Consider the following 22,911-nt stretch of genomic DNA (forward strand, 5'->3'; position numbering starts at 1 on the left):
CTGACTGGAGGCCCCCCATCCGGGAAGGAAGGCTCGCAGCGTCCTCGCCTCCCACGGAGTGGCGGTCCCGGGAGGACGGAGGACACCTGCCAGGCAGGACCAGGCGTTCCGTGAAGCAGCCCGTGAATGCCCAGGTAACTAAGCCCCCCTGTGAACGCTGGTTCTGCACCCAGGCTCCAGGGAAGCCAGACAGAGACAAGCGGAATGAGGCTACACAGGGGAGAGTGTGCGGAGAGGGAGAAAGAGGTGAAAAATGACGGAAGGAGTGAAAAGTTTTTAAAACCTCATTCAAAACATGTCATTTAACCAAAGTTCTAAAGTACATGAAGAAATAAATGCAACTAACAATATCAGACATTAGATCACAAATTCACTTCAGATGAAGTTAATCAGTCCAACAAATAGGTATATTTAGATGCTAAAAAATCCTAACAAAGTATACTTAAGATACTAAAATAATCCCAACAAAATATATTTAAGGTGATTTTAAAAACCCACAAAAATAAGTATATTTGGGGTGCTTTTTAAAAAAGCTAATTAAAAAATAAGAAAGTGTAAATTGAAAAGGCAGAATTAAAAGATGGCTAAAAAAGAATCAACTGCAAAGTATGTAAATGAGGACTACGGTCATTAAAACCTAAAAACTCAGTGCAGAATATACTAAGACAGAAGACTGGAGAGGAAGCTCTCTGTCTTGACGAAACACGGCACATCCCGGATCTGCAGCGCCACAGCTCGGGAGCCCAGCTGCCGGCCCCGCAGCCCGGCCTCCCTCAGGCCTGGCCGGTGGTCTTTTGATCCCACAGGTGACTGAATGGGTCAGATCCGCACGTCCAGGCTGTGAGTCCCACTGGCATTTTGCCTCTCCCCTACCAGTTGGTGGATATAGGTGAAGCGACTTTCGTCTTATACAACCCCTGCTGGAAAAGCAGACCCTGAAATGCTTCTGGCAACAGAGTTGTCCTCCTTGCAACAGATAACCACTCTGGATTTAAATTTATCTTCTTTGCCCACCACACTTCTCCAGCATCACCAAATGTGGACTTGACTGGATTCCTTATTCACCATCATGGTATCACAACCAACTTCCGACCAAGGAGTAAAGCAATGGGCTCCTGCCAAAAGGGTCTGTTGTCAACTAAGTTACTACTAGCTGCTGCGTGAACTCGATGGCTTTCACCTGTATTCCTTCATCACTTCCAAATTTCTCTACTACGTATTTATTTCATCCTACTGCATCTTCTCTGAAGCTTAAACAGGAAACAAACATTAACATAAAGGAAAAGATAAACAAGAACCATACCCTGCGTTATGTGGAAAGGAACTTTGATTTGAGGAATCACAGATGAACAACAATTAAAAAATCTTGGAAAACTGGTAACAATACACATCAAAATTATTTGGATAAAGTCACATTTTTTTTCTTTAAAAGGTTAGAAAACCTCTCACTTAGGTTTCCCTGGAAAGCAGAGCTCAGACAGGTTAGAGAAGGTAAAGACCCTAATTCACCCCCTCATTTCCAAAGACAGAAAGCCTCTCACCAGACCAGCCATATGATGCCCTCCAGGTGGTGTGCCTGGCAGCTATGCAAGGGGACCGACAGGACACAGGCCCTGCCTGGCAGCTATGCAAGGGGACCGACAGGACACAGGCCCTGGAACCAGCCGCTGTGCTCTCAGAACCTCTCCAAAGCCGACGCTATGCTATGGCACAAGAGCACCACCTACAGAATTCCAAGGGACAACTTAGTCCATTTATTGAAAAATATGACTGTGGAGGGATGAACTCCACATCATTTCAATCTAGTTGGCTGTGTCTCTTTCTCTTTTAAAACTAGAACCCTTGCCAAGACTCCTGAAAAAGCAGCAATATGCCTTCTTATTCTCCCATTGTCACTTTAATTACCACAGTAAAATGAATCTCTCTCTTCCTATCGAGCTTTGGCTATCTTAATGAATACCGCTATTTCTAGATCCCTCTTCCTACCTGTTTTCCAAAGGGCAGAGAAAACCTCTAGGGGAGTAGCAGTCCTAAAGGGTCTGGGAGGGATGTATGTCAAGTCAATCATTCGGTCAGATTTTAAACCCTATGAAGCACAGTGCTGAGACGGGGGAACTGTTTTTACAAACTCACTGAAAGATGATTACAGCAGTCCCTTTCTCCTTGCGGAGGTTAAGATGAGCACACAGGTTCCAAACCAGCACAGCTGGAGATCAGATGATCTGTTAATAAAATAGAATACAGAAGAAAATACATAGGTGTAAGGAAAGACGATTTACGGGATAAGTAACACTGGGGAGAGCTGATTGCTTCTGCTGTGCTGTGTACTAAATATATAGAATATAACTGAAGGCAAAGAGCGGGGTCTTTCTGGAGCCCTTCATGCCTTACACGAGGCCCCTAGGTACTGCCAAGTACAGTTCAGGTGACACAGACTCACTTGAACAATTCACATGCATTCCAGCCTGGTTATCATGTAGCTTTGCTATGTCTTATTGGTCTGAGAGGGACACTCTGGGAACCATTATCTGTCACCCTCTCCCATGCCTTACTCATGATTAAGCTGCAGCTTTTGTTTCTGCCAGCGTCTGCACCAGTACTAGTCCTGTCATCCAGTACCGGTCAGGGACCCGTCGCAGCGAGCGCACTGCAGGCCAACACGAGGGGAGCCTGGACAAAGCGCACTCCTGGACACTCGGCAAGCACTCCAGAGATCAGCCACCGGAGAACTTTGAGAGTGCGCATTGATTACTTTGGAAATCATAAAAACTTCAAAACAGCAAATGTGTCTATAATGTTTCAATTATTTCACAGAAAAAAAAAGATACTTCAGAAAAATTCCAATCATGATTCCCTAGTGCATAAACTGCTAAGTGTGCAGTTCGTACTCTGCCAATGCCACACAGCAAGGCAAGGAGCAGCCGGCAGAGGATATATCCAACTGAGCACAAAAACCTCCAGAAAGGGACCTGCTGAAAAAGAATGAGGTGATATACGGACAAATTCTAAGATGAAGGGCAACCTAGGTATTTAACATAGGTAAAGTAGAAAAAACCCAACCTGGGGATTCAGAGGCCCATAGGATTTTTTAAAAACATAATATTGAGATTTAGTTGACTAATATAAAATGCCACAATGTTAGAATACACTAACAGGGGTCTAGCAAAAATTTCATAATCCTGCTCGATTTGGCCCAATTGTGGACCTCACTAGAACATTAGGTGTAGTGGAGAGGAGCAGTTACCTCTCCAGCATCCGTTCTCCACCCTCCCCCTTCTTAATGAGACTGGAGACTTGCCAGTCAGCATATTTGAGTGGGATAAGAATGGGCTCTGATTAGGTTAAAGCAGGGCTCATCAGCCAGAGGGGACCCTTGACAATGTTTGAAGACATTTTTGGTTGTCACAGCTGGGAGGAGGATGTCACTGGCACCCAGTGGGCGGAGGACAGGAACACCACTGAACACTTACCATGCACAGGACAGTCCCCCACAACAAAGAATTAGCAGCCCAAATGTCACCACCTCATTCCCACACTAGTACATGGGACCTGTGGATATTACTTCACGTGGCAAAGGAATGACTATTACCGTGTACAACAACCACTACTACAAAGCGGTCACGTTCAGGATCCTGAGAGAAGAAGCGTGTCCTGAATATCAGGCTAGGGTAGGCCACATGCATCCTTATGAGAGAGGCAGCAGGAGTTGGAGACAGACACAGAGGAGGCAGCAACGTGAAGACAGAAGCAAAGATTGGAGGGATGCAACCACAAGCCCAGGAATGCCATGCTGGCCGCCAGAAGCGAGAGGAAGCAAGTGTCCCTAGAAGGAATGTGGCCCTGTCAGGTCTCACACTTCTGGCCTCCAGAATTGCAACAAGATATAATTCTGTTCTCTGGTAGTAATTTGCTACAGCAGCTTCTGGAAACTAATAGAGCATCCTGCAAGGAGGTGTATGAATTGCAAATTACAAAAAGGGAAGCAAACTTACATCTTCTTTTTTTTTTTTTTGACCTAAAGATCCCCTTCTACCGATATACCAAAGGTTTCCACATTAGGAGTTTCTTCTACTGTCAAAATCTCCAAGGAAAAATATTATTAAGCACTTTGGCTGCTGAATGCACACCTTAAAATTTCATCACCAGACTCACCAACCACCTTCCAAAGAATAGCTCCTTCCCTCTTCCATCAATCCCCCCTTTTTCTTTTTTTGAGATGGGGTCTCGCTCTGTCCCCCAGGCTGCAGTGCAGTGGCGCGATCCTGGTTCGCTGCAAGCTCAACCTCCTGGGTTCCCGCCATTCTCCTGCCTCAGTTTCCCAAGTAGCTGGGACCACAGGCGCCGCCACCACACCTGGCTAAAATTTTTTGTATTTTTAATAGAGACGGGGTTTCACTGTGTTAGCCAGGATGGTCTCGATCTCCTGACCTCGTGATCCGCCCGCCTTGGCCTCCCAAAGTGCTGGGATTACAGGCACGAGCCACCGCACCCGGCCCCACCTCCTCCTTTTTATTGAGGCAACAAAGCAACATTTTAACCCATTTTATGTACCAACTACATTTATTTAATTTTGGATTATTTACTAATAAAAAGTTTTCATTGCTCAATGATGTATTTTTCTATTTGTAGAAAGTATTTGGACATCTTAGGTTGGGATGGAACACATCATAACTCTTACCACTGAAGTTAACAGAAGTCAGCCAGCTGCAGTGGCTCACACCTAGAATCCCAGCACTCTGGGAGGCCAAGCAGGTCTGCTCGGTTGAAGGGCTTCTCTGTAGTCTAGCGGCCTCTGCTGCCTCTTGAGGCCAGGAACTCGAGGCCAGCCTGGCCAACACAGTGAAACCCTGTCACTACTAAAAATAGAAAAAATGAGTTGGGCGTGGTGTCGCATGCCTGTAATCCCAGCTACTCGGGAGGCTGCAGCGAGAACTGCTTGAACTCGAGACGTGGAGGTTGCAGTGAGCTGGGAGATCGCGCCACTGACCTCCAGCCTGGGTAACTGAGTAAGACTGTCTCAAAAAACAAAAACAACAAAAAAATTAACAGAAGTCATTTTTCATTTTCTAGCTTTTCACTTACTGGCAGGATTCTTAGAGTTAACATCATTAAGTGAGGGATAGGCATATTTATTTCATCTATAGCTAATGCCTGGGAAGTAGCTTGGTTTCTTCACCCTCCTTATTCACACACCTTGCTTTGCAGGAGTTATCAGCTAGAAATCGGTGATCAGCATAGCCCTTCACTGCCCAGCAAAGGTGTGGAGGTAGAGGTACAGAGAGATGAAGAACCTTACAGAGACCATCCATCCGGTTAAAACCCCAACAAGAACAGAACCCACATCCCCTGGCACCTAGACTAATATTCTACCCAAGGTTATATGAAGGAATTAAGGACAAATGTGATCAATAGAGCAGCAGAAAACAGCAGAATGTTTTTCTTTTTTGAGAAAAGATGAAATGATGCAGGCCTTCTTTAGCCGAGACAAGGGAAGGGTGGTGAATGAGTCACTAAATGCCTGCCGGTGAGGAAGACACTGACTGACTGAAGGGTAGCCCAACATGGAGTTATTTTGCACTGATTATCAGACCTTGGTTTTCTATCTTTTTGTGTCTCACAACTCAAAGATAGAGACTTGAATTACATAAGACTCTCTTGCACTAGATTGTGCTTGGCACTGTATTTCAGCTCTAGAACAGAAATCCACTCAACTAGCACAAGTCAAATGGGGGAAGAGGTGTTATGAAAAGGCTATGACCAAAGATCTCATGACCACCACCCAAGGAAAGTAAAGGTTCAGCTGGTCCAAATAGGAACTGGAACTAGAAGCTCCTGCCACTACATCTCAGGGTGTCCACACGTCTGCTCGGTTCAAGGGCTTCTCTGTAGACTAGCTGCCTCCGCTGCCTCTGCTGTCTGCACATCTTTTATGCTGTAGTTCAGAACATGCTACAATTCTATATGAAATTTCAGCCCAAGAACTAACCATTATCTAATCAGCTCAGTAGCTCAAGGTCCCCATTCTCAGGGAAGAGGATGTGATTGGCTCAATCCAGCCAATAGAGCCTTTAGATTGTCTCCTATGGGTTCAGGTGCTCATCCCACAAAGATTGGTGGTTGATGAGTACTACTGTCTGGGCAGACACTTCAAAACAGAGTGTAGCAAAGAGGAAATGATTGGCATATGCATAGAGGAACTCAAGAGTGATATGGCTGTTTCAGTTAAGGCTACCCAGAAAGACTGTATCACTGTAAAATTTGTGATCTTTGGACGAAGTGGTCATAATTTGCAAACAGAGAGTAGGAACCATTTTAATTTTTTATTTTTTTATTATACTTTAAGTTCTGCGATACATGTGCAGAACGTGCAGATCTGTTACATAGGTATACACATGCCATGGTTTGCTGTACCAATCAACCCGTCATCTACATTAGGTGTTTCTTCTAATGGTATCCCACCCACTGACAGACCCCAGTGTGTGATGTTCCCCTCCCTGTGTCCATGTGTTCTCATTGTTCAACCCCCACTTATGAGTGAGAACATGTAGTGTTTGGTTTTCTGTTCCTGTATTAGTTTGCTGAGAATGATGGTTTCCAGCTTTATCCATGTCCCTGCAAAGGACATGAACTCACCCTTTTTTATGGCTGCATAGTATTCCATGGTGTGTATGTGCAACATTTGCTTTATCCAGTCTATCACTGATGGGCATTTGGGTTGGTTCCAAGTCTTTGCTATTGTGAATAGTGCTGCAATAAACATACGTGTGCATGTGTCTTTATAGTAGAACGATTTATAATCCTTTGGGTATATACCCAGTAATGGGATTGCTGGGTCAAATGGTATTTCTGGTTCCAGATCCTTGAGGAATCTCCACACTGTCTTCCACAATGGTTGAACTAATTTACACTCCCACCAACAGTGTAAAAGCAAGGAACCATTTTTAAATTTCCTTCTAGCTCCAGTGTCTATAGCAAAGTCTTACTACTTTTGGCTTGTACTGTCAGAAATTTATCATTTGTCCAGAAGTGTCTCCAATTAGCAGACCAACAAGGAAATCTCAAAAAATGAAATGGACTGATACACAGTATGGGCACTGACTTGCCATTATTTGGTGAAGGGAAAGGAGGAAAGGGATAAGGCGAGGATATATGCAGTCCCTACCTAAGTAGGAATTCTCTGAACTATATATGATACAAGTCCAGCAAAGGACTGGAATTAGAACTAGTTCCTCAAGTAATTTTTAAACATAAAAACAGGCCAGGCGTGGTGGCTCATGCTTGTAATCCCAGCACTTTGGGATTGCAAAGGCTGAGGCAGGAGGACTGCTTAAACCCAGGAGTTTGAGACCAGCCTAGGCAATATACCAAGACCCTGTCTCTACAAAAATAAATAAATAAATAAATAAATGAAAAATAAATTAGCCAGGCACGGCTGTGTGTACCTGTACTCCCAGATACTCAGGAGGCTGTGGCAGGAGGATCACCTGAGCCTAGGAGGTAGATGTTGCAGTGAGCTATGATTGTGCCACAGCATTCCTGCCTGGACAACAGAGCAAGACCCTATCTCAAAAAAGTAAAATAAAATAAAATAAAAACAGAAATGCTGCTGGGGCAGGGAAGAGGGGAGAGGGAAGAGTGAATAGGCAGAACACGGAGGATTTTTAGGACGATACAACTATTCTGTATGATACTATAATCGTGGATACCTGTATATCTGTCCAAATCCATAGAATGTACAACACCAAGAGTAAACTCTAATGTTAACTACGGACTTTAGGTGATGATGATGTATCAATGCATGTTCATCAATTTGAGCAAATGCACCACTGTGGTGGGGGATGTTGTGCATGTGAGGGCGTGGGGTAGACAGGAAATCTCTGTACTTGCTGCTCCATTTTGCTGTGAGCCTAAAACTGCTCTAAAAAACAGTCTATTAAAATCAACAACTACTACAAGCCATGGTGGCAGGAACAGGAGGAAGTGTAACCAAACAAAACCCAAACCCAGCTAGGTGGTGCATGCCTGTAACCCCCGCCGCTCAGGAAGCTAAGGCGGGAGGATGGCTTGAGCCCAGGAGTTCAAATCTAGCCTGGGCAACTTCGCAAGACCTCGGTCTCTAAAAAAAAAAAAAAAAAAAAAGAATGCAAACCTACTGTATGCACTCTTGGCATAAGGACCATAAATAGGAGGAGCAGAGAGAAGGCAAGAGTGGGTCTCAGTTACACCTGGCAGGAGCCACAGCACTCACACCCTGTCTGATGACATTAATCAGTTCCCTGAATTAGTTTCACTAAAATCAGACAGCCAGATGCTTGGTTTCTCCAGACAGTGAGCAAAGTTCCTATTCCCTGTACTATGAGGTAGCATCTGCTTCCAAGTCCAGTGTCTGAACTCTCCAACCACCAGGAAACCAAATACAAAACCTCTTCTGGGGTCTCCCCCAACTCAACCACCAGGATGATACGAATTTTCAACGTCAACTAACAATTTCAGATGGGAGACTGCCTCTCACATTCAAGACATGAAGTTTTTTCTGTTGCTGAGTTTGTTATTAAATATGTTTTCATCCTGACTTAGACTGCAGAATATCCTAACAGTACCTCTGGTTTCCTGCGTTAATTCAATGAGCCAACTTTTCTCTAACCCCTTCCTCTAAATAACAGATAATCCTGTTCTGGTCACAGGGTGCTTGGTCTCTCTCTGTCCCTTGCCCACCACATCTTCAAGACCACTTATTTAGGGGCAGGGCAATCTCTAGTAATAGCCTGATTATTTCTATGTATAGCAGCCGAAGCCTTCATAAAGTGATACTACTCATTCCCTGTCATACCCCAAGAACTATATTTGGTCTGGCAATCCTCAGGTTTTACCACATTGATTTGAGTTGGATCTCAACAACAACAACAACAACAATACCAACAAAAGTCAAAGAAAGTGTATGAGTCCTTTTGCCTACTAACTGTGGTTAAAGATCTGAAACACTTTCCACGGGCTTAAAAAGCATAATTATCGGTTCATCAACCAGTACAAAGTTACAGTTAGACAGGAGGAAAAAGTTACTGTATTCTATTGTACAGTAGAGTGACTATAGTTAACCTTCTTCCCATTTGCCCAGAGAACACTTGCCCACAGTGCATGCGGCTGCAGCGTCTACTATGAGATAGCTTTGCTCGCTTTTACTGCTATTTTTGCAAGCTCTAGTGCATTGAATTTGGAAATAAAAAACACCATTTTATTTATAACATTCTGTTTTTAGTATTGGTATTTCCATTCACAAAATACAGTAATTCTCAATCGCTGAAAATATCAAATCCTAGAAAATGCAGCATTCCTATGCATGATGGTAACATTGTTCTTGAACAGTTATTGGCCAAAGATCCATTTCAATTCAATTTTTCTGAAATAGACGATTCTGATGATTCAGACGATTCTAACGTTAGTTCTGTTTAGAAATAACTCGGTTTTTATATTGTGTTTTCACATTGAAAATCAGTCAGATTTGCTTCAGTCTCAAAGAGCACGTTTATGTAAAATTAAGCGAGCGCTGGGTGGTGAACTGCACCTTTGTTCCTAAATGGGAAAATGGTTAAACATAATGTATGCATATTTCAAAATAACTGGAAGTGAGGATTTTGAAAGTTCTCATCACAAAGAAACAGTATTTCAAATGATGGATATGCTAATCATCCCAATTTGATCAGTACATAATGTACACATGTATTGAAACATCACATTGCACCCTATAAATATGCACAATTATTACATGCCAATTAAAAATAAAATAACTTTTAAAAAGAAACACATAAACTTTCCAAATTTACAGAAAGATACCAGGAACATCAACAAACTCCAAATAAGATAAATGCAATGAGACTCACAAACAAAAACACTGTAGTAAAAATGCTGAAAGTCAAGGACAAGGAGAAAGTCTTAAAAGCAGAAATAGAAAAATAGCCCATTACTTACAAGGGAACCCCAATAAGACTAACAGATGACTTCTCAGCAGAAACAAAAGATCCCAGAAAAACATGGGAAAACATATTCAAAGTGCTCAAAAGAAAAAGTTGTCAGCCAAGAATCCCATATGCCCCAAAACTACCTTTCAAAAATGAAGGTGAAATAAAGACTTTCCCAGATAAACAAAAACTGAATTTGTTGCTAGAAAACCCACTTTGCAAAAAACAGTCAATACCAGAAGGTAATTTGAATCCACACAATAAAAGAACACTGGTAAGATAATTATGTAATTATAAATGCACATTTTTTCTCTTATTCTCATAACTCACATAAAAATGAATTGCATAAAATATGTACACACTGTACTGCTACGCCTATAACATATAGAAAGCTGTAAGATATGTAAATATATTTGCAAAACACAGTGCAAATGAGTTAAGTTGTATTGGGCTAAGGAAGTAACTATACATGTTAAAGTGATACATAAAACACTGTTGAATTCATAACAGTAAGAGAGGTAATATGTATAACAATAATGCCACAAAAAAGAAAGAGAAGGGAGTAAAGCTATGCAGACGATCCGTAACTTATGATGGTCAGACTTACAATGTTTTGACTTTACAGTGATGTCGAAGTGATACACAGTCAGTAGAAGCCATACTTCAAATTTTGAATTTTGCTCTTTTCCCAGGCTATTGATATGTGATACCATAACTATTGATAAAACAACTAGAAAAAAGATCAAGAAAATAGAATACTTGAATAACACTATAACCAAGTGACCTAACAGACATTTACAGAACTCTCCACCCAACAACAGAACATACATTCTTCTCAAGTATGCTTTTCTCACAATGCTGGGCAGTGACAGCAAGCCACAGCCCCCAGTCAGCCCAGCAATCACAAGGGTAAACAAGCAACACTCTACAGTGTACTGTGTTGCTAAGCAATGATCTTCAGTACATTAGGTGTATTAAGTGCATTTTTGACTTACAATATTTTCAACTTATGATGATATAACTCCATCATAAGTAGAGAATAATATGTGCAGGACATAAGTCGAAAATCATATGTATAGGAGTAACATTTCTATATATCATGGTAACTAAGCTAGTATAAGTCTGAAGCTTATTCTATGGCAAACTCTAGAGCAACCACTAAAAAAATACTCAAAAAGAAGAGTGAAAACATCATTAAAGAAATTGAAATGCTACATTATAAAATATTCACTTACAGGCATGAGTCACTACCTGTAATCCCAGCACTTTGAGAGACCAAGACAGAAGGATCACTTGAGCCCAGGAGTTTGAGACCGGCCTGAGCAACAAAAAGTCTCTACAAAAAATCAAGAAATTGGCTGGGCATGCTGGCTTACACCTGCAATCCCAGCATTCTGGGAGATGGAGGCAGGCAGATCACTTGAGGCCACAACTTAGAGACAAGTCTGGCCAACATGGTGAAACCCCCCCATCTCTACTAAAAATACAAAAATTAGCTGGGCATGGTGGTGCATGCTTATAGTCTCAGCCACTCAGAAGGCTGAAGCATGAGAATAGCTTGAGCCTGGGAGACAGAGGTTGTAGTGAGCCAAGATCACACCACTGCACTCCAGCCTGGGTGACAGACCAAGACTCTGTCTCAAGAAAAAAAAAAAATCAAAAATCGAAAAATTAGCCAGGTGTGGTGGCTCATGCCTGTGATCCCAGCTTCATGGGCAGCAAAGGAAGGAGAATCACTTGAGCCCAGGAGGTCAAGGATGGCAGTGAGCCATGTCCACGCCACTGCACTCCAGCCTGGGCAAGAAAGTGAGACCCTGTCTCAAAACAAAAAACAAAAAACAAAAACAAAAACAAAAAAACAGACAATATTTACTCAAAACAAAAGAGAGTAATAAAAGGAAAAACAGAGTTACAAACAAAAAGGACAAGAGATATACAGAAAATATAAAGTAAACGTTTAGACATAAAGCCAACCACGTCAATAACATCATGGATGTGAGTGGAATAAACAATCCCACCAGGCTGGGCTCGGTGGCTCACACCTGTAATCCCAGCACTCTGGGAGGCCAAGGTAGGTGGATCATCTGAGGTCAAGAGTTCAAGACCAGCCTGGCTAACACAGTGAAATGCTGTCTTTACTAAAAATACAAAAATTAGCTGGCTGTGGTGGCGACCGCCTGTAATCCCAGCTACTCGGGTGGCTGAGGCAGGAGAATCGCTTAAACCTGGGAGGTGGAGGTTGCAGTGAGTGGAGATTGCGCCACTGCACTCCAACCTGAGTGACAGATCAAGAGTCTGTCTCCAACAACAACAAAAAAATCCCATCAAAAGACAAAGATTGTCAGACTTTAAGAAAACATGATCTAACTCTATGCTGTCTAGAGAAGACACACTTTAGAGTAAAAAATACAAACAGGTTAGAAGTAAAAGGATAGAAAAGATACATCACACAAACATACAAACAAGAAACTTATTGTGGCTATACTGATATCAGAAAAAAATAAATTTAAAACAAAACGTTATTAGAGATGGAGAGGGACATTTTGTTAATGATAAAAGGGTCAATCCATCAGGAAGATATAACCATTATAAACATACACAACTAAGGACCAAAATTTATGAAGCAAAAATTGACAGAAACAAAGGGAGAAACAGATAATTGAGTATTAATAGCTGGAGACTTCAAACTGTCATTTTCAGTGATAGATAAAACAACTAGAAAGAAGATCAACAAGAAAACAGAACACTTGAATAACACTATAAACCACTAGATCTAACATACATCTGTAGAACTCTCCACCCAATAGAATATACATTTTTCTCAAGTCACATGGAATATTCTCCTAAACAGATCACATGCTAGGCCATAAAATGAATCTTCATATATTTAGAAGAACATTAGTAATATAACACATGTGCTCTGATCACAAAGAAAGAAATTAAAAATAAATGCAGGAAGTTTCAAAGGAAATTCACAAATGTGGAAACTGAACAAGGCACTACTACATAACCAGTGGGTCAAAGGAGGAAAAACATGCTTTGGGACAAAGATAAGCTGCCAGTAACTGATCCTAAAGAGAGGATTATAGAAAAGCTGCCTGACAGAAATTCAGAATACCTGTTTTAAGGAAATTTGGCTAACTTCAATGAAGTAGAGAAAAACAATTCAGAAATTCATCAGAGAAATTTAACAGAGAGATTGAAATAATTTTTAAAAATCAAACAGAAATCCGGGAGCTAAAAACTACAATGAACAAAATAGAAAATCCAATAGAAAGCATCAACAGCAGAATCGTTCAATAGAGGAATATCAGTGAACTCAAAGACAGGTTAATTGAAAATACATCATTAAAGGTGAAAAAGGAAAAAGGAATGAAGTTACAGGATTTATGGGTAACATCTAAAGAGCAAATATGTGGGGGTCACTGGTGTTCAAGGGGGAACCTTGAAAAAGAGAAAGCAGTAGAAAGCTTATTAAAGAAATAACAACAGAAAGTATTTCAAACCTGGAGAAAGCTATAGCTATCCAGATACAGGAAGACCGAGGGTATCCAATCAGATTTAATCCAAATAACACTAGCCCACAACATATTAGAATCAAAATGTCAAAGATCAAACACAAAGAGGATCCCAAGCAGCAAGAGAAAGTGCTGCTAAATAATGTATAAGCGGAGCACGAACCAGACCTTCAAGGCTATGAAATGGCAGGTTAGAGAGACCGGATAGCATTCAAAGTCCCAAGAAAAAAAAATTAAAACTATCAACCAGGAATACCATACCTACCAAAGCTGTACTTCCGAAATGAAGAAAAGAATAAAGACCCTGGGATGAAACAAAAGTTGATGGAATCTGAGCATTTCAGCTAATCAGATCCGTCTTACAAGAAATGCCAGCGAGTGCCATTCAAATGAAAGAAAAAGGAGAGTAATCTATAACACAAACGACCATCTGCTGAAAGCGCACCTAATTTGAATTGGTAAAAGCGAGTTCATTGGTGACCCGAAGACCTCCAACTACGTAATGGTATGTAGTCAATTTGTAAAAAGTCACTTGTGGTAAGTCACTTGTGGTATGTAAGTCACTTGTATGGGGTACCAATTTGTGGTGTGGTGTCACTTCAGTGGCGGCAAATACCAGGTGTCACTTTAGAGCGTAAGTCACTTGTACGTAAGCCCACCAGCGTAAATACTCTGCATGTGAAGTCACCAGGTGGTGCAAGCTCACTACAGAAGGTAAGTCACTCAGGTAAGTCACCAAAGTCACCAGCAAGTCACTGCATGTGTCACTCTGTGGTGCGGTAAGTCACTTGTGGTGTGGTGAAGTCACTTTAGAAAATACCTGTTTTAACTTAAGGCTGAGACAACATGGAACTAAAAATAGTGAAGGCTATTAACAATTTGTTAGGGGACATGCAATATAAAAAGATATAAATTGTGGCACCAAAACCCGAAATGGGGAGTGGAGCAAAGAGGCATTTTATTTCAAATCAGTTAAGTTGCTATGAGTGTAAAATAACCTTTTATAACTATAAGGCATACTTTTATAAGCCCTATGGTAACCACAAAGCAAAAGCCTGTAACAGATACACTAAAAATAAAAAGCAAGGAATCAAAATATACTAGAGAAAATCACTTAACCTCAAAGGAAGAAAGAAAGAAAAAAAGCATCTACAAAACTAGAAAAAAATTAATAAAATGACAATAGTAAATCCTCACCTATCAATAATTACTCTGAATGTAAATGGATTAAATTCTCCAATTAAAAGACAGAGAGTAGCTAAATGGATTTTAAAAAAAAACAGAAAACAAGACCCAACGATATGCTGCCTACAGAAGACCTGCCTCACCTACAAGGACACACACAGACTGAAAGTGAATAAATGGAAAAAGATACTTCGCACAAATGGAAACCAAAACAGAACAGGAGTGGCTATACCTACGCCACATAAAATAGACTTTAAGTCAAAATCTGTAAATAGAGACAATGAAGGTCATTGTATTAATATATGATAATGGGGTCAGTCAATTCAGCAAAAGGATGTTATGTATTTAGGTGCTCTGATGCTGGGTAAATGTATATGCACCCAATGTCAGAGCACCTAAATACATAAAGCCAATATTAACAGATCTCAAGAAACAGATAGATTGTAACACAATACTAGTAGAGGAGTTTAACACCCCATTTTCAGCAATGGACAGATCATTTAGACAGAAAATCAACAAAGAAACGTCAGATATGAACTGCACCCGAGAACAAATGGACCTAACAAACATTTACAGAACATTCCATCCAACAGGTACAGAATACACACTCTTCTCAACTGCACATCAATCATTTTCCAGGATAAATCGAATGTTAAGCCACAAAATAAGTCTTTTAAATTTAAGAATATCAAAATCTTATCAAGTATCTTTTCTGACCACAATGGTATAAAACTAGAAATCAATAAAAGGGGAAACTTTGAAAACTTTACAAACGTATAGACATTAAACAACATGCTCCTAAACCATCAATGAGTTAATGAATAAATTTCAAGAAAAATTTAAAAATTTCCTGAGACAAACGAACATGGAAACATAACATATCAAATCCTATGGGACAGAGCAAAAACAATTCTAAGAGGAAAGTTTACAGCAATAAATGTCAACTCTCAAAAATAACCCCAAAGCCCAAACTGTGAGAATGATTTATTAAATACAAATACCCTGAGAAAGGATATCCCTTTTATTAAACACTAATTAATATTTTATGAGAAACTTGTTTGTTATTGTTTTGCTTTAAACAGATGGGTCTTCCTCTGTCACCCACACTGGTGTGCAGTGGCACGATCATAGCTCACTACAGACTCCAACTCGTGGGCTCAAGGGATCCTCCTGCCTCGGCCTCCCCAGGGGCTGGGACTATAGGTGCAGCCACCACACCCCGCTGGACTTGCTGATAGTGAGTAAAGGTTGTTAGGCACCATACCATATCTGGCAATGACAAAAGGTGAATGAGACAGGTGCCAGTGACAGGCAAAATGAGAAGATGCCAAAGACAAATTCTGCCTAGAGTCAGCCTGAGTTACTCCAAAACGTTTAGCCTGCCATTTCTGCAACATTCGGCTTTTCAAGACGGTGCGAAGGATCAACAAGGCACAGTCTTTGCTATTTATTACAGAACGCTGACCAAATTACTATGACTCTGGCTGTAACCGTGATGCTGAACCCACCCTTCAAAGTTTTGTTTCAAACACTTCCTTTCTCAAAGACCACTTTCTTTTTGAAAATACAGGCTCACCCTAAATGTGTACAAATATAAAAGGGTATACTTTACTCACTATGTTCCAATTATAATATTACATGCAAGCAAATAACTTACTTTACAAAAAATAAAAATTTAATAAATGGTAGCAGCTTAATTATTTCAAGCTGCCAGTAGGCATAAAGTCAAATATTTTCCAAAAACACAAACAGCCACTTACGACTCACCTGTGCCTCTTTCTTTTCATCTAATAAACATCAGCATAACAGAGTGATTAAGAAGGCTGACTTGGAGGCAGACTGCCGAAGTTTGAAGCCCTCCTCTGTAACATACCAGCTATGTGACCTCGGGAAGTTATTTTGCCAGTCTATGCCTCCATTTCTGTATCTGTAAAATGGGAAAAACCTGGTGGGGCTGCTGTGAATAATAAAATATATTACACAGAAAGCACTTAGAAGTGCCTGGTGCATTTTAACACCCATTCAATGTCAGTTATTCTCATTAGTTATTGTATTTCTAAGTAGAAACTAAGGTCTTTCTCCAAGAGTCCTCTACTAGCTAGAGATAATCTCTCTTGGCAAGCCTAAACACCTGTCGGCAAAACTGTTCACAAAAGCAACAGAGTCAACAGTAAGAAAAAGCATTAATGTCCTGAACAGGCTGTGCATCACACAGTCTGAAAGCCCCAAATTGTTTACTTTATTATCCCACAAATATTAGAGTCAGAGGTTTCAAGATTTTGCTAAGCCAGTTCACACTGCATTCGCCATATGTTAATATGAGATGGATAAGACAGCTTGGTCGGCTGTCAAGTCACGAGTTCTATAAACACTAGTACACAACAAAATGACTGTAAAAGTCGTGTGGTTCCTATTGGTCATATTAAATTATACTTGAAGACTTTTGCTTTTCTAGCTGCAAATAACTGGAAAAGAGTGTACTTGAGAGCAAGACTCAAATTTAAATAAACTGTAAATTTCTCAACATCTTGGAAACTTCAGTTCAGCTTCTTTTTATGTGCAAGACTAAACCCAGTACAGTTTACAATTTGAAATCCAAACATATCACTAGCATACTGGGCTCTAATCTCAGTTCTGATCCACACAACACTACTAACAGTATGGCCCAAAATATTCCATTTGTCTCTAAATGAAAAGCACAATGATATGTACCAGTCTTACAAGACAAAAAAAAAGATTAAATGAGATAAATATTAACAACAAACAGCAGTTGTAGCTATTAATAAATAACACAGGAAAGTATCAATTACTTGAGCTCTGAGACTCCTCTCTCTCTCTCTCACACACACACACACGCACGCGCACACGCACACATGCACAGAGACACACACACACAGAAAAAATAAATCTGAGCCAAGGAATAAGGGAGAAAGCACAAAAGGAAAGTAATTTAATGGTTCTTCTAAATAGTATAAAAAAAGATTTTGATATCTAGAACATGAAGATAAATAAAATGGTATGTTGTCAAAGAGAAGGATTGTGTGAAAAATCACAGACATGTAATAAATAATATAAAGGAATTGAGAAAGAAATAATTTATTTCTCAGTCAGAACCAAAAATGAAGTCTCCATGTAATTAGGAGCTCTAGGGAGAATGTAACTATGATGGAATAAATCTCGCCCAACCAGACTAGGCTGAGATAATACTATAAATTATTATAATACTATTAACAAGCTAATATCCAAAACAACAAACTGAAAATAGAATGCCATAAATTATATGGAGTTTTACACTTAACATTAGTACAGCTTATGTGCTTTTTGTATATCGCAATAAAAAAGCAAAAATAATAATGCCAAAAATAGATGTGAATAAACAATATACATATCAAGACACAAGGATTTCTTCTTTCGTTCAACAAATATCTACTAAATGCTGACTAAATGAAAAATAACACAAGTCAAAAAGCAGAGTGAAACCGCTTTTGCCTATAAAATCAACGATTAAAAAACATTTTACAGATTGCTTGAGCCCAGGGAGTTGAGGCTGCAGTGAGCTATGATCATACACTGCACTCCAGCCTGGGCAACAGGGCAAGACCTTGCCTCAAAAAAAAAAAAAAAAAAAAAAAATCCCCAGTACTGGTAAGAATACAGTTAAACAGCCACTCATATGCAGATTTCTGGAAATGTAATTGGTCCAAGTTTTCTGAAAGATAATCAGAGAAGTATATCAAAAAACAAAAAACTTTGAATGTGTTTATACCCTTTCACTCATCAATCCACTTCTAGGAATTAAGTGTACGGAAATAACCAGAGATGTACATGATTGATTGATATAAAAGGTGTTCACTGCATTTTACATTAGTAAAAAACTGCTAACAATCTAAATCTGTAACAACAAGCAATTAATTATACAGTTTGTAATACAGCCATATGAAGGAACTTAGCCATTAGTCTAATTTCAGAAAAAAAATATTTAATGGTACGGAAAACTGCCTGCATTAGACTTAAATCTAAGACCATAAAATGCTATATACAATATGATAGCAATTTTCTTATATACACACAAACGTATACATATACATCCAAAAACCGGAAAGCAAACACCACAATGTTAACAACAGGTTTCTTTGTGTAATGCCGGATTATTTCATTGTACTTTTCATTAATTTATAAATTTCCTATAATAATCATGTACTATTTTTGTAACCAGTGCAGTGATCTTTGTGGTTAAACACAAAATGCCTTTTCCATCTAAGCCAACTAGGGAAATTCCATTCCCTTGTCAGTGACTGTATCCTAGACCAACACACGGAGATGTCTGGTGTAGGGGCTTCCAGGAAAGATTTCCTTGCTCCTTACAGGGAAAACAAGAGAAGTATTGTTTTCTTTTGAATACTGTCACGTCCAGTATGATTTATTTATCATTCATTTACCTGAACACACCTACTATGCAGCAGGCACGGTGGCTAATGAAAAGACGTAATTTTTCATCTTTGAGAAACTGTATCATATAGTAGACTGGAAAACACACAACTGGGTGAGGTAGCAGATATGCAAATAAAAATTCCAACAATAATGTGAAATTGATCTAATGGCAGCACACACACAGCATGGGGGCACAGAGACCACAAACCAGAAGTCTTGAGGGATAAACTACTGTTCATGCAAAGAAAAGGGGAGCGTCGTCAGCCAGGGTCCGTGCCACAGCACTTTCCTGGCACACGCAAAGGCTCAGAGTTTAGCCAGGCATGGTGGCGGGCATCTGCAGTATTTTTCACAATTTAATTTTTAACAGGTAATATGAACATATCTTTATAAATCACCTTTAACACTAAGTAATTTGCTCCTGAATTCTGTATCTCATTTATACATAAATACCTCAACTATACTAAGTTTATTAAAGGAAGCAAATAGCTTCCTCCTTAAGGGAATTTCTCAATCTACCAAAATAATAATTATTATTTGACAGCAGCCATCACTCACATGGTGCTTATACTATGCCAGGACAATTATAAGCATTGTGAACCTATCTCAGTCCCCACAATCCCACTATACGGGTGTGGAAACTAAGGACAAGTGAGGCCAGTATCTTGCCCAAGGCCACCGAGAAACACAGCATGTGCTCATCCACATCACAAAGCACTGACCACACGTCACAATAGCAAATGAAGTGTGAATATGAAAAGTCAGTTTTTGTTGTTTTTATCCATATCAAGAGCAAAATCTTTCAGCAACCTCGACCTAAACTGAAGGAGGAACTATGATTTTTTCTGAGCATGTGCATTCCTCATTTATGTTCGCACTGGTTAATTCCTCCCTCAAGCCTCTCTAAACAGCCCTCTCCAACGTCATCCGTATCAGCAGTCTCCTTCTGAGATCCTCGGTGGATCCCTCCAGTTGTCAGGGGCAATGTCTCTGCCTGCTGTTTCTATTTACATATCCAAAGTTTACCCACTCAAACTTCTGTGGGGAAACCACAGACAATGTCTGCCTCTGCCAAAGGATAAAGGGAGAAAAAATGCTTTCCACAGAGTCAAAAGAATTCCATTTGTCAAATCAATCTGATGATGCTGGATGAACTGAACATTTCCATCTGACTACCTTACCACCCACTATTTAATATGAAATTACATAATTTCCCAAATGGAAATCATTCAAATTGCTCTTCAAGGAATTAAACTAGAAAATTCTCTTTTTTGTCTACAACAAAAAGGCAGGCATGTTCATACAGGAGCTGCACAGAGTAATACTTCTGCAATTTTTTTTCCTGAACAAAAATATATTTCTGTTCTGTTACATAAAAATTCAAGATACATATCCAAGATAAGAAATTCGGTATGGACTTTTTTACCACTGCCATATGGTAGTAAAATCAGTTTTTCTAGCTGACAAGGCACCCCTGTTCTCCCAAACTGAATTCATAATTTGTCTCAAGAGCTCTGAAATTTTATTTATCTGCAACACAGATTCATGATCCCAGTTTTTAATAATCTCTGTACAGAACAAGTATTTCTGACATTAAAATAAAATGTTATATTAATATTAATAAATTGAACAATTATTTCTTTTATCTAAAAACATTCTTGCTTTCTCTAAAACACAGGCTGTTTCAGTAATAATAATTTGTAAAGCAGGATTTTATTTACAATTTCATTATCCAAGTTGATCATGTCTGTTCTATACAACATGATGCCTTTACCAACACCATATATAGGAGAAAATTAAACTTGGTATGGCTAGTATAACAATTCTTTGTTACAGCAGATCTTAAGAGTTATAGATGTCAAGGGATTTTCTTTATCTGCCCAGCTACTTGAAAACCACTAGGCTATTCTTTGAGGAGGCTTTGACTGTGACTTAACCTTAGCATGCACTGATGCAAATTCTATTGACAAGCTGTACTTTAATACAAGTGTTCATGGTTTTGGGTTTTACATGGATTTACATGGATTTATTTTTATTTGTTCTTATAGGTCAACTGAGTCTCAGCACTTGGCTTATGCATTCAGCATGTTTCACTCCGGCCCCTGATACCTTGGTTACCAATCTCTTGCCAGGGCATGACATAGGAAATTTCCTATGCTCTTCCATCTTGATTAGTTTGTTGATATCTGAATCCAGTGCTTCTATTTGATCAGACATAGGGCATTTCTTTTTTTTTTTTTTTTTTAATTTCCAATGACTCTTCTCTTTGTTAACTGTTTCCTGTTTCCTTCAAGAGTCTCATTTCAGGCCAGGCTTAGTAGTGCAAGCGTGCAACCTCAGTACCTAGGGAGGCTGAGGTGGGAGGATCACGTTAGCCCAGGAGTTCTGAGACCAGCCCAGGTAACATAGTGAGACCCCATCTTCACATAAAACAAACAACAATTAGCCAGGTGTGGTGACACATACCAGTAGTCCTAGCTGCTTGGGAGGCTGAGGAGGAGGGCTGCTTAAGCCCACGAGCTTGAGGCTGCAATCAGCTGTGGATCGTGCCACTGCACTCCAGTCTAGCCAACAGAGCAAGATCCTGTCTCTAGAAATAATGATAATAATAAGAAGAGTATCATTTCAATCTGCTACTTTTATATTTTATTACTCTGTTTTCTACAGTTTTTCAGAGTTACTACATAAGGTTCAGACTTAAAAATATTTTTCTGAACTTTTGAAATACCTGTTTAGGTAAATAATGCTCAGAAGCACATATAATTCTAATAAATAGCATTATCTATCTGTCTCCTGCCAGTGACAGTATATATAAATTAACAGGTATGGTTTTTACACAATCACTGAGTATTCGCACATCCAGTCAGTGGCTGGAGTAAGAACTCAAAAACCACACAACTGAACCTTGAAGAAGTGCACGTGAGTATAATATATAAAAACCATACCACAAAAACATAGTCATCTTTCACACTTGTATTTCACAGGGGAATAATAATTTCATGTGTCATCATCTACAGTGAAGGGTTATGACTGAGCTAAAATTCTAAATGATTTTTCTTCACAAAATTAACAAATTCAAATCATATTAATAAATCCTTTATTGTTCATTCAAATTTTAAAAATTTTGTTTTAGTTTTAAACCATAACTATATGATATTTTATTGACTGATTAAGACAGGGTCTTGCTCTGTCATCCAGGCTAGAGTACAGTGGTGCTATCCTGGCTCACTACAGCCTTGACCTCCAAGGGTCAAAGGATCCTCCTACTTCAGTCTCCCAAATGGCTGAGACTACAGGCACATGCCACCACGCCTGGCTACATTAACGGAACCAAGAACAAAAATCATATGGCCATCTCAATAGACGCAGAAAGAGCATTTGACGAAATTCAACATCTTTTCATGATAAAAAAAAAAACTGTCAACAAATGAGGTATAGAAGGAATGTACGTCAACACAAGGCCATCTGTGACAGACCCACAACTAACCATACCGAACGAGGAAAAGTTAAAAGCATTTTCTCTAAAATCAGGAACAAGACAAAGAGGTCCACTCTTACCACTTCTATCCAACACAGCACTGGAAATCCTACCCACAGCAATTAGGTAAGAGAAACGAAAGAAAGAAAGAAAAAGAAAAGGAAAAAGAAAAAGGAAAAGGAAAAGAGCATCCAAACTGGAAAGGAGGAAGTTAAACTGTCCATGTTTACAGATGACATAAGCTTGTATGTAGAAAACCCTACAAATTCCACTAAAAAACTATTAGAATTAATAAGTGAATTCAGTCAAGTTGCAGGACATAAAATCAACAAACAAAAATCAT

The 22,911-nt window shown here is 39.6% G+C and overlaps 1 protein-coding gene across 11 annotated transcripts in view; it reads right to left on the reverse strand.

The window, feature by feature from the left end:
* FANCC (FA complementation group C) overlaps positions 1 to 22,911 on the reverse strand; it is a 224,328-nt gene that overhangs the window by 169,004 nt on the left and 32,413 nt on the right. For 6 of the 11 annotated variants that reach the window (XM_031654792.1, XM_031654794.1, XM_031654793.1 and 3 more), the window contains one exon: positions 2,134 to 2,222. The exons of 4 other annotated variants lie outside the window; for them this stretch is intronic. The gene's annotated coding sequence lies outside the window, so the exon portion shown is untranslated. Of the gene's footprint in view, positions 1 to 2,133; positions 2,223 to 16,426; positions 18,233 to 22,911 lie in introns of those variants that run through there. One more of the 11 variants, XM_031654796.1, reaches the window with a different exon arrangement.

This window comes from Papio anubis, chromosome 13 (assembly GCF_008728515.1).
Source record: "Papio anubis isolate 15944 chromosome 13, Panubis1.0, whole genome shotgun sequence".
NCBI classification, from domain to species: Eukaryota; Metazoa; Chordata; class Mammalia; order Primates; family Cercopithecidae; genus Papio; species Papio anubis.